We start from the raw sequence: 13,625 nt of genomic DNA, 5'->3' as shown, positions 1-13,625 counted from the left end.
TATTCGATGCAGAGTGTACGCTTAATAAATGACTTCTTGGTTAACTCTTTCTTCTCCTTTATCAGAAAACACCTACTCCCAAACAAAAAACATTTATATTATCTTTCACTCTTTTTTCTTTAATCCATCTATTTAACCTCTTACCAAGTCCATTCATTTTTGCTTGAGAAAATGAGCTCTGACAGACCCCATTCTTTTTTTTTATGGTTTTTTTTTAAATTTTATTTTAATTTATTTTTTCAAATACATTTGTCTCTGCCAACCCCCCACGACTTTCCCTTGCCCCCTCTCTCTTTCCCTCACTCAGCTCTTCCCTTTTGGTTTTATCCATAAGTCCTTGCTATATGTTCCTTGACTTTCCCCTTCCCTTCCTTGTCCCCGTCCCCCCTCCCTCCTTCCCTCTTGTCTCTGTTGATTTCTTTTCCTTTCAGTGTTGCTGGTCTTGTTTTCCTTGCATCTTTGTATTGTTGGTCAGGTTCCACTTATAAGTGAGATAATAAGTGAATTAGGCAAAACAGCAGGATACAAAGTCAACATTCAGAAATCCAAGGCGTTTTTGTACACCAGCAATGCAATAGAAGAAGAAGAAATCTGAAAAAAAAAATACCATTCGATATAGCAAGAAGGAAAATAAAGTACCTAGGCGTAAATTTAACCAAAGACGTAAAAGACCTGTACGCAGAAAACTATACAACATTGAAAAAAGAAATTAAGGAAGACACAAATCAATGGACGCATATACCATGCTCATGGACTGGAAGAATTAATATCATCAAAATGTCCATACTACCCAAAGCAATTTATACATTCAATGCAATCCCTATTAAGATACCAATGACGTATCTCACAGAAATAGAACAGACATTTCAAAAATTTATATGGAACCATAAAAGACCCCGAATAGCCACAGCTATTTTGAGAAAGAAACACAAAGTAGGAGGGATCACAATACCGGACATCAAACTCTACTACAAAGCCACTGTACTCAAAACAATCTGGTACTGGCACAAGAACAGACCCATCGACCAGTGGAACAGAAGAGAAAGCCCAGAAATAAGCCCAGGTCTCTATGGGCATCTAATATTTGACAAAGGGGGCAGAAGCGTAAAATGGAGCAATAATAACCTCTTCAACAAATGGTGTTGGGAGAGCTGGATGGCTACATGCAAAAAATTGAAATTGGATCATCAGCTGACACCATACACAAAAATAAACTCAAGATGGATAAAAGACTTAAATATAAGCCACAACACCATCAATGTCCTAGAGGAGAACATTGGCAGGAAACTCTGAGATATCCCATGCAGCAATTTTTTCACCGAGATGTCTCCTAAAGCAAGGGACATAAAGGAAAGAATAAACAAGTGGGATCTCATCAAAATAAGAAGCATCTGCATGGCAAAAGAAAACATCAGCAAAATGAAAAGGGAGCCAACCGTATGGGAAGATATATTTGCTAATGATACATCAGATGGAGGTTTGATCTCCAAGATATATAAAGAACTCACTCAACTCCACTCCAAGAAGACAAACGATCCAATAAAAAATGGGCAAAGTACTTGGGCAGACCCCATTCTTATTGTCACCAGGCTAACCTAGGTGTACAAGAGTCTTCTAATGGAGAATGTGTCCTTACAACCACTGCCCACCTGCTCCCAGACATCCTGCATGCAATCTAATGCTGGGCAAGTATTTCCCAGACTTCCGTCACGTCCCTTCCCAGGAATTCATGCTGTAGCCTCCCTCTTCTTCCAGATGGCCCCTAACAGTGATGTGGAAAGTTGCATAGCCAGAAAGAGTTTAAGAAAGAAATAGGAATATTATCTACAGTGCTGTGATTCAAGGTTTTTTTCCTGAACTCAAAGTGTAATAAGAAGGGCAAAGCCTCACCACATTTGCTGTTTAGCCATCTTGCCAGCATGTACCTGGCTCCAGCCTATGAGAGGGACAGTGTTACAGGTTATGGGTGTGCAACTCAAATAAGCAAGGATGATGATGATGATGGTGCTGCTGCTGATGATGATGATAATAAATTTGATCAAAATGCACAAAGGACCTAAACAGACATTTTTTAAAACATGACATACAAACGGGCAACAGATACATGGAAAAGCGTTCAATATCACCAGTTATCAGGGAAATGCAAATCAAAACTATAATGAGAAATCACCTCACACCTCTTAAGATGCCTATTATCCAAAAGATAAGAGATAACAAATGTTAGTGAGGACGCGAAGAAAAAGCAACCTTTGTGCGCTATTGGTGAGAATCTAATTTGGTGCAGCCATTATGGAAAATTATAAAGGTTCCTCAAAAAATTAAAAATGAACTACCATGTGATCCAGCAATCTCAGTTTTGGATATATATCTGAAGGAAATGAAATCACTTTCTTGAAGAGGTATCTGCTGCAAAACATCGCAGCACTGATATTTATAATAGCCAAAACATGGAAATACCCTGTGTGTCCATCAACAGATGAATGAATAAAGAAAATGTGATATATGTGTATATTATGTGTGTATATATACATACACACAATGCAATATTATTTAGGCATGAGAAGAAGAAAATCCTTCCATTTGCACTAACAACATGGACATACCTCTAGGTCATTATATCTGAGTGAAGGAAGTCAGACAGAGAACAACAAATACTGTATGATCTCACATGTGGAATCTAAAATGCCAAACTCACAGAAACAAAGAGTAGACTGGTAGTTGCCTGGGGCTGGAGAGATGACAGAAATGAGCAAATATTGGTCAAAGGGTACAGATTTCCACTTATACAATGAATAATTTCTGGGAATCTAATGTAGAGCATGATGAGTATAGTTAAAAATACTGAATTCTATACTTGAAATTTACATAGAGAGTAAACCTTAAATGTTCTCACCACACACACACACACACACACAAAAGACAGCATATACTTAATATATTTATTTATAGATTTTTATATATGCAATTTATATATTAAATCATATATGTATATAAAATCATGACATTGTACATTTTAAATATACACAATATTATATATCAATTATAACAATAAATCTAGAATACAAGAAGCTGTGGATGGGTCAGAGCAATGACTAGTGAGCTAAAGCCAAAACCCTTTAAACCTCAGTTACTGTCAATGCTGTCACTATACACACACACACACACACACACACACACAGTCTTTCCAGAAATATCCAGCCATGTAATATGAAAAATAGAGACATTTATTGAAGAAGATACAAGATACAAGAAACATTGTAGGACTGTGACACCTCAGTCCCCTTCAAAGTAGGCACCTTGGGATCTCACACAGTTTTCCCAGTCTCCATCAGCTGCCCTGTTGTATTTTCCTGAATCTCATCAATGGTCTGAAATCTTCCCTTTCAGAGGTGATTTTAGTTTTGGTAATAGCCAGAAGTCACAGAGCACCAAATCTGGGAGGCTGAGTCACTTGGATGACTTAGTGTTTCACTGAAAAACTCTGCACAAGATGAAATGCATGAGGGGGAACATTGTCGCAAACTGTCAGTCACCAGCTGCCCATAGCTGCGACCATTTTCATCGTATTGCGTGTCTCAAATGTCTCAACTGGCAAAGAACACTGAGGTACTACTCATTAAATGCTTGGCCTAAAGGGAGATATTTGTGATGGACACCACCTTCCCAATCAAAAAAAGAAAGTTAACATGGTCTTAATCTTGCTGTGACCTCGCTACACCTTCTTCAGATGTGGAGAGCCAGGAGACTTCCATTGCATTGTCCTCAAATGCTCTCTGAATCATCTGAACAGTTTCCATGGAGGAATGTCCAAGCTTAACGCAAAATTTGTTGCTCTACTCTCAGTCATTTTGAATACAACAATCACACAGTATACATGCTCACTCATCAATGTCTACTGCCCTCACTCACTAGTACAGTGAAGTCTTCATTGTTCACTCCCAATGTCCCAGTGGTTGGCTGCCAGGTTATATCAATGTCATACAAACTGTTCTCATTGCATTAACAATGACTGGACTTTTTCCAGACAGGTCTTTTATATATGTTTATATTTATATTTGTATGTATATATAAAAAAATGTAAGAGTGTTTGTTCTCCAAAGTTTCAATGTACTACCAATGTCAAACCTGACAATAATCACAATAACTTTAGAACTTTGTTTTGGAATCCCAAAACAAAAGGCAGAAAATAATGGAAGGTTAAAAACTGCAAACAAACATAGAAATACACCTAAAAACGGCGGTACAGGAGGCAAAAAGAAAAAGCAAAGAAGAGATTGATGATAAATTATAGATTCCAAGGACAAGTCCAACTTTTCCAAAACCCTGTTGATAGTCCAAGGAGGAGACAAGAGCTGGGGACAACGAAAAACTACCTGCTCTTTCAGTTCTCATGCCCACCCATCCCCAGATCTAATGTTTACCCCAAGCCAGGGGAAAGTGTTTATCATCTGTGGAAACTCATTTCTATTTAATTGTTTTTCTCATAGCTTTTCCTTCCACAATTAGAGACTGCAATGCCAATGAGCTCTCAAGCCAAGTCATTTTAATGAGGGAAAGATTTCAAAAAGATTATGGATGGAATTTTAAATGTCTACTGAAATGCACACAGAAAAGTCTTCACTGTAAAAGAGAAAATGCTTTAAAAAGTATCTTTAAATAAATCCTCAATAACAGAGACTTGGCAGGCCCAGGACTGTTACCCAGCCATCCCTGGGAGAGTGAGCTTTTTATGGATTCCAATTGAAGTATTCATGCTGACAGGAACCCCTAATCTATAGTATTGTTCAGTACTCGTGAGAGTCTCATTAATTAGTAGCTGATTAGGTACAAAAGGAGTAAATTTTGCTACAGTTTAACAATGACCTTCATTTTAATTCCATTTCCTTTGTGAAAACCTGAAAATTATATGACTATCCCAAAACAATAGAGTTTTTAAAAGCTCCTCTAGTCAGGCAAATTGCTTTAATTTCCCACCCCTTTACTTCATGTAGAGCCGCAGGAACCTAATGTACTTCTAGCAAAAGAACTGACAAGAAAATGTAGGTTTTTGGAATGTTAGAAAAATTTTGTCAAAGGATATATAGGAAAAAATAAAAGGTTCATCTATAGCAATAGTGTATTATTCATTTCCTCCTGGTTCTTAGTCATAGTTGCTATGTCCTTTTTCACGCTGATGTAGTTCCCAGTAAGTTCCTTGTGGCTTCCATAGAGTTCCTTGTAGTTCTCACTGAGCTCTTTGAGCATCCTTATAACCATTATTTTGAACTCAATGTTTAATAGATTACTTGCATCAATTTCATTTAGCACTCTTTCTGGAGATTCCTCATTTTTTTTTCATTTGAGGATTATTTCTTTGTTTCCTCATTTTAGGTGACTCTTGTTTATTTCTGTGTATTAGACTGATCTGCTTTGATGACCTGTCTTCATGCTGTGAATTTCTGTGGTAGTAAAGTTGTGGGACTCAAAGCTGCAGTGTCCTTGATCTCCTGAGGTGGATGCTTTTGGGGTGTCCTTTATACCATTTATGTGGGCTTTCAATGTAATTGAACTTTGGTTGTTTAAAGGTCATTCTTTGGTAAGTGCTTCCCTCAACTGACTGACTGAGAATTACACCACCCACCACATCTTGTATGCTGTTGTACAGGTTCTACCAGACAAAACAAAACAAAACCCACACTGACAATAATAACCCCCACCCACAACCATACTATCAACCACAAATGAGCAAATATTAATAAAGGTATAAAGAGATTAAAACTATTATAAGAAAGAAAAAATGAATATGAAGTGATTAACTGAAATAAAAATGATTTTGAGAGGGTAGATGTAGGAGAAATAATAAGAGTAGGGAATATAAACAAGGTGAAGAAAGAAAAGAAATAGAATTTACAACGTGATTTTTTTTAAGTTGGGGAAGAAGACAAAATGGAGTAAGAAAAGGAAAGAGCATAGTATGAGGTTTAACAAAAAAATTTAACTATAGTGAAAAACTGAAAAACCCAACTGGAGAAAAAAGACCCACCACAAGAATATTAACAACAAATGAGCAAAAATTAATAGCAGTAGAATGGAAATAAGAAGGAAAAGAAAGAAAGAAAGAAAGAAAGAAAGAAAGAAAGAAAGAAAGAAAGAAAGAAAGAAAGAAAGAAAGAAAGAAAGAAAGAAAGAAAGAAAGAAAGAAAGAAAGAAAGAAAGAAAGAAAGAAAGAAAGAAAGAAAGAAAGAAAGAAAAAGAGAAAGAGAAAGAAAAGTTTATGAGATGTCTAAAAGAAAGAGTGATTTTGAGAGAACAGAGGGAGAGGAAATACTGAGATTGAGGAATGAAAACCAGGCTAAAACAGAGAAAAAGTAAAATTTAAAACAAAAAAAAAAGAGAAAGGGCAGAAGGAAGGCAAAATGGGATAAGAGAGGGGAACAGTAAGATCTGAGATTTGCAATACATAAATGGAAGACCTAGAAATAACATTTAAAAATGCAACAATCAATGAGTGAAGACTGATAAAGGTAGAGAGAGAATAGGGTGTTTTGTGAATGGGGAAAAGAATATGAGACGACTAATGACAAGAAAAATGATTTTGAAAGGTTGAAGGAAGGAGAAATAGTAAGAATGCAGAACAGAAACAAGTCATAGCCAGAGATAAAATAAAATGTAAAACAAAAATAAAAAGAGGAAGGAAGAAGGTAAAATGGAGTGAGAGAAGGGAGAGGCAAAATATGAGATTTGAAATAAACTAAAACTAAAAAACTAGTGGCATAATAGGCAGAATTTGAGGAAAAAGAAATGAATGTTAAAAAGATATGCAGGATAGAAAATAATGCAAACAATGAAGACCATGGTGGAATTCATCTCCATAGAATCCAGTGTTTACCACTGTCTTCTCTTTCTGGATCCACTCCTGGTATAATGTCAGATGGTGTCTGGTGTCCTAGTCTGGCCCTAGGCAGCCTGTTTGAAAATAAAATTGATCCACAGTCTGTGGCTGTCTTCTTCAGGCTTGGCGGGCCCCGACTCTTCGGACCTGCTGGCTTTCCCACAGCCCCAGGCCCAGGAATCGTTCATTTAATAACCCAAGAGGACCGCCAGTACCTTCTCCACCTGTCTCCAGAGGGCACCTCTGGTGTGTTCAGGAGGATGGGAACCCTGAGTTATCCCTGGTGGGTATTGTTCAGTTTTCAGGGAAGATGGTGGGAGTGTTTCCCCATCCCCTTACCACAGAACTTGATCTATCCAAGATTCTTTCCAGGAATGTATAATTTCTGGTGAATTTGTTGTCTGTTTCCTGTGAGGGGCCAATCTGTGTAAAAGCAGAAGTTCTTTCCTCCTTGGCACAGACAGCAGTGTGGTCTAAGTGCAGAGGCTGAGCAGGGCCCTGAACACCCCTTGTTGTGTCGGTCTCTAATCCCTCTGTTCTGCTGGTTTCAGTGGATCAGGGTCCAAGAAACAGCGTGGCTTATAGCATCTGGTAGAATGGGTCCTCTCAGAGCTTTTAGGTTTCCCCAGATATGCACCCAGCAGGGGACTCTTGAGTCTGACCTCACTGATTTGCAGAGCCTAGTATTGGAGGTGGCAGTTGGGCCCAACAGCCTGTGAGGACACCTGCCTGGCTGCAGTGAATCTCAAGCATTCAGCTCCTGGCTATCAGTTCCCAGCCTGCTGCTCTTGCTGGAGACTCAAGTCCAAACTCTCCACCCTGCTCACCAACCATGCAAAGTCAGGTCCCACAGTCCCTTCAGCTTGACTCTATCCTTCCAAGTTCCTTGTTGACAGGCCTGCTGCACACATGCACAGCTATATGTGAGCACAGGGTCCCTGCTGAGTCTTGAGTCTCACACATCAACTCCTCTTTTAAAAAAGTTTCTGTGTGGTCCCCTCACTGCAGTACCTAGCCCTGAGGCACCTGTTCTCTACTCACCCCACCTCATCAAAAAGCCCAAAGTTTCTCTTAGTCAGGGCTGGTCACAGCCTTTCAGAGCCTCCAACAGTTTTAGATATAGTTTCTCTCTGGATCTCTTCCAGATGGTGCTGGAAAGAGTCCCACACTGATACTACAACATGGGGTGGTGGTGAGATGTTCTCACCACTCCCTCCAGTGATTCTCAACCTTGGGACAGCCTGCTCCCGCCATGTTGTTTCTGCAGCCAACACTGCCCCAGCCGTCTCTCTCTGTCCCCAGAGCTTGCAGCTCCTGAGCTGAACCACAGCCTCCTCAATCATATTCTGCCCCATTCGTGGTTCCTGTATTGCCCAAAGTCAGAGAAGCAACATCCCCTTCCAAAGTGAGTACTGCAGTCCCCAGATCCTGGATCCTGGCTTCAGGGTCTGTGGTTCTCCCAAGCAGAAGGCACAGAGACACATCTCAGGGCCAAGGTGCAGGCACTCCAGAGGCTTCTTCCCAAGAAGGATATTTTAAATTCTTCACAATGGCTCCATCCCCAAATCTGTGCAGCCAGAGATGCCAGTTTGAGCAACAGTGGCAGCTGCTCCTGTAGGAGAGATCAACCCTCCCTCTCCCAAGTGCCCTGCAAGTTGGCAAGCCCTTGCTCACTCACGCACACTCTCTGCACTCTTGCCCACATACACATTCACTCACACACGCTCTAACTCTCTACTGGATTTTCAGGTTGGTTGCTCCGTGGTTTAGCTGCAAGACCAGCCTGGGTCTCAAAGCAAGTGGACAGAGCTTCCAGCTATTCTGCAGCCATATTCCTGTTTTCTATCTCTCACTTTAAAAACAAACAAGTCAACATCACTGGGAAGAGTGAAAGAAATCTATCAATTCAAGTACAAATTACTAAAATCCAATTGCTTTCCTCCCTTATGCCTATGTGAAACTTCTGAGGGCAGTTTTTCATGGATGAGTTCTGAGAAACCATTCTCAATAAACAGAATCTGTTTAAGAGACTATGTATGTGGTGTAGGGCCTGTGCACAATAAATCTAACAGAAACTCTATTTGTTAAAAGTATAGGAAATTGAGAATAATAATAAAATATATATATGCATATATGTTGCTCTTAAACTTCTTTTCTTGCATTTTCTTCCATTTAATCTCCACATAAACCTGAGGTAGTATTATCACCACGCACATTTTATAGGTGATAAAAAGAAATTAAACACCTTGTCTAAGAAAAGGGAGATCTGGACTTCGAAACCCAGATAGAGAAATCCCGAAGCTGATGTCTTTTACAATGCCAACGTCTCTCTGGGAAAGATAACTCTGAGGAATCTCAGGGAAAGGCATCCTTGTCAATGTGTTTTAAGACTTTGGAAAGTAGCAAAGGTAGTGTGGCAATAACAGAGGTCCAAATATAAGAAGTAAGAAAAATAAGGGTGCTTTTAAATGTAGGAAAGTCATTTCACCTGCTTTCTTTACTTTCTATTGAGTCTTCCACAATAAATGCAGTCAAGCCTTATGCCTTGTCATTCATCTGCACCATTTTATTTTTTTAGTATATTTTATTCATTATGTTATTACAGTTGTCCCACTTTTGTCCTCTTTGCCCCCACTGCCTGGTACCACCCTTCCCTCCCGCAATTCCCTGCTCTCTGTTCATGTCCATGGGTCATGTATATAAATTCTTGGGCTTCTCCATTTCCAATACTATTCTTGACATCCCCGTGTCTATTTTGTACCTACCAATTATGCTTCTTAATCCCTGTTCCTTTTTCCCTATTCTCACCTTCCCCTCCCAGATGATAACCCTCCAAATAATCTCCATATCTATGATTCTGTTCCTGTTCGGGCTTTTTCCTGAGTTGTTTGGGTTTTGTTGGGGGGTTTTTTTATATTCAGTTGTTGATAGGTGTGAATTTGTTGGTTTTTTAATGTTCGTAATTTTGATCTTTTTCTTAAATAAGTCCCTTTATCATTTCATGTAATAATGGCTTGGTGATGATGAACTCCTTTAGTTTTATTTTGTTTGGGAAGTACTTTATCTGTCCTTCCATTCTAAATTATAGCTTTTCCGAATAGAGTAATCTAGATTGTAGGTTCTTACTTTTAATCAATTTGAACACTTCTTACCAGTGTCTTTTTGCCTGCAAAGTTTCTTTTGAGAGATAAGCTGATAGTCTTATGGGTATTCCTTTGTAGGTAACTCTCTTCTCTCTTGCTGCTTTTAAGATTCTTATCTTTTACCTTTGGCATTTTAATCATGATGTGTCTTTGGGTGCAACTTGTTTGGGACTCTGTGCTCCCTGGACTTGTATGTCTATTTGCCTCACCAAATTAAGGAAGTTTTCTTTCTTTATTTTTTGAAATAAGATTTCAATTTCTCACTCTTTCTCTTCTCCTTCTGGCATCCCTATGATTCAGATGTTGGCACATTTGGAGATGTCCCATAGTCTTATACTATTCTCCCTTTTTTTTTTAAGTTCTTGTTTCTTCTTTCTGTTCTGGTTGTTTATGTCTTCCTTATGTTCCAAATCATTGATTTGAGTCCCAGTTTTCTTCCCTTCACTGTGGGTTCCCTGCAGGTTTTTCTTTATTTCACTTAGTGTAACCTTCACTTCTTCCTTATGTTTTTGCTGTACTCAATGAGTTCTTTGAGCACCTTAATCACCAGTGTTTTGAAATCTGCATCTGATAGGTTGGCACCATTTCATTTAGTTAGTTTTCTGGAGTTTTGTTCTATTCTTTCACTTGGGCGATATTTCTTTGTTTCCTTAATTTGGCAGCCTCCTTGTGTTTGTTTCTGTGTATTATGTAGAGCTGCTTTGACTCCCGATAACAGACACCTGTAAATTGTGTGGGGCAGAGCCTCAGGTAATTGCCAGGGTGGGGCAACCCACCTCACTGCTTTGTGCCTCTGCATGGGAGAGGCCTCAGAGAGAGGACTGTACCACTGCTTGGATTATGGGGGTTTGCCACTTTCTCCATTTGAAGTCAATTCACCCACCCACCCCCATATGTGACCAGTGGCATTCCTCCTGTTGCCCCAGTGCTGAACCCCAGAATTGGTGGGTTTGCATACATTTTAAGATGGTGGGCCCCTTAAGTGATGTTTTCTAAAAACCTAGCCATTTCTTCTACCACCCCAGCCTCCACTGGCTCTTACAGCCAGAATTTATAGGCATTTTTCTTCCTGGCACTAGAACCCTGGGCTGTGCAGTCCAGCCTGGCACTAGGATCACTCCCTCCCAAGATATCCTTCCTGATTTTTATCCACAACACATGAATGTGAGACCACCCATGCCCATTCCACCACCACCATCGCTGCCTCTGCACCATACAGTATCCCCATGTCTCTGCCCCTCCTACCCATCTGGATGAATGTGGCTTCTTTAAATCCTTGTTTGTCAAACTTCCTTGTTTGTCAAAGTTCAATTCTCTGGCAGTTCTTCTGCTATTTGTTTTGAGATTTAGTTGTAATTCCTTTGCATGGTTGCATGAGGAGGCAAAGAGTGTCTACATACGCCTCCATCTTGACCAGAATACTGGATCACTTTAATAGCTCCTTCCATTCAAAGTTAAATTCTTTCTCCAAGCTCTTGACTATTGGCCCATATGGAGCAACCTGCTCGACTTTGGTAGAAACACCACACTTCTCAGAGCTGGTGAATCCACAGATGGAGGATTTTTGCTCTGTTCGGGTCACGTCTTCATGAGACAGGGTCCACCTTGAGCACATCATGGGGCAGGAGCCCCACATCAAGAGCTAGGGAAGACAATCATAAGAGCTAATAATTATTGTTTCATGAGGTCCTCCACAGCCTTATTAAATAGAACTTTCATTAATATTATTCCTATTTTCAGGTGCAGAACCTGAGACATGGAGATGTTAAGTAATTTTCTCAGGGCCATACAGATCTTAAATGACAGGGTGGGAATTTAACCCCAGCAGCCTTACTCCAGAGTCTGGGTTCTTAACTAAGCACTATCAAAAACTAACACATGAGATCTGTCAGGAAGTTGGTTGCATTTATCCTAGGTATTCTAAGACTTGAAAGTGTATGACAGTCTTCTATTAAAACAGGATGGAGAAGTGAATACAGAAGTTAGGCCAACAAGTAGACATTATAGGAAGATGTCAACTGAATATAGCTTTTAACTTTCTAAACACAGATACCTGCACTTACTGGGATGCTTTTAGTTTCAGCTATAAAAACTCAGCACAAAATAACTTAATCAAAAATGAAAATAAAAAGAAACTAAGTTTTCTGTACCTAGAAAATAACTGGAAAGTATAAGGGTGAATAGGCATGGCTAGATCCAGGTTTTAACATGATATCATAAGCAGGAGAATACAAGATGGTGGTGGAATAGATGAAAGCTACACTAAGCACTTCCCAGAAATAAACTGGAATTACAGCTAAATTATAGAGAAATCATCCTGAATAATCAACTGAACACTAGCTGGAGAGAAGGCTTATAACCAAGAACTTATGGAAGAAAGCATATTACCTCACTGACACTGGTAGGAAGTAAAGAGGCACAAGAGGGCTGGCTGGGCTCCTGCAGGTGGCAGCTGTGGGAGAAGTGTGGGGTTTAAACCCCAAACTGGTCTACCCAGCTTAGAGCAGCAGAACTGAGGGAAAAAACTCAAATAAAACGAGGACTTCAAGATGGCAGAGAAGTAAGTAGAAGTCACACTGACCTCCTCCTGGGACCAATCTGGAATTTCAACCAAATTGTGGAGAAATACCTGAAAACAAATGAACAGTAGTGAGAGAGGAGCCTGAAAACTGAGGACAGACAGAGGAATCAGCTAAGCACAACCTAACTGGTAAGGAGTGTGGTAGAGGCTTGAGAAGGGGGACTACGCACCCATGGGAGGCAGTGCCAGAGGAACATTGAAATAGCCAGTTGGAGCCCCCTGAGAAGAACAGGGTCTAAATCATAAGCGGGGATCTCCAGCCTACAGCACCAGAGCCCAAAAGGCACACAGATAACAACCAGCTGTGAAAAGCAGCAGTGTGCTCTCTGCCTGAGACAGTAGGCTGGAGAAACAAAGAACCATTTAAAGGGCCAATGCAACAAAATTTCCAAGTCATGAAAAGCAAGGGCCTACAGCCAAGGCTGCTCTACCCAGCAAGGCTCTCCATTAAAATAGAAGGGGAAATAAGGAGTTTCCCAGACAACAGAACGCTAAAAGAATACATCTCTACCAAACCAGCACTCCAAGATATGCTAAGGGGACTGGTTTAAGCAGATGAAGGAAAAGAATGAAAGAGAGAGGAACACAGGTACAAAGAGAAAAGATAAGTAAACTTCTATCAGTAATATCTCTCACTATGAATGGACTAAACGCCCCAATCAAAAGACACAGTGTAGCTGAATGGATAAGAAAACATGACCCACACATATACTGCCTACAAGAGACCCACCTCAGAGCAAGAGACCTACACAGATTGAAAGTAAAGGGATGGAAAAAAAATATTCCAAGCAAATGGGCATGAGGAAAATGCCGGGGTTGCCATACTTGTATCAGACAAACTAGATTTCAAAACAAAGGCCATAAAGAGAGACCCAGAGGGGCACTTTATAATACTTAAAGGAAGAACCTATCAAGAAGACATCAACGTTGTAAACATATATGCTCCCAATATAGGAGCCCCCAAGTTTATAAGGGAATTGTTGGAAGACTTCAAAAAAGATATAGAGAGCAACACACTGATAGTAGGGGA

The sequence above is a fragment of the Pteronotus mesoamericanus genome, unplaced genomic scaffold, assembly GCF_021234165.1.
Source record: "Pteronotus mesoamericanus isolate MK-2021 breed Mesoamerican mustached bat unplaced genomic scaffold, CSHL_Meso_final scaffold_232, whole genome shotgun sequence".
NCBI lineage: Eukaryota > Metazoa > Chordata > Mammalia > Chiroptera > Mormoopidae > Pteronotus > Pteronotus mesoamericanus.
The sequence above is the reverse complement of the archived record's forward strand: the minus strand, read 5'-3'. Positions refer to the sequence as shown.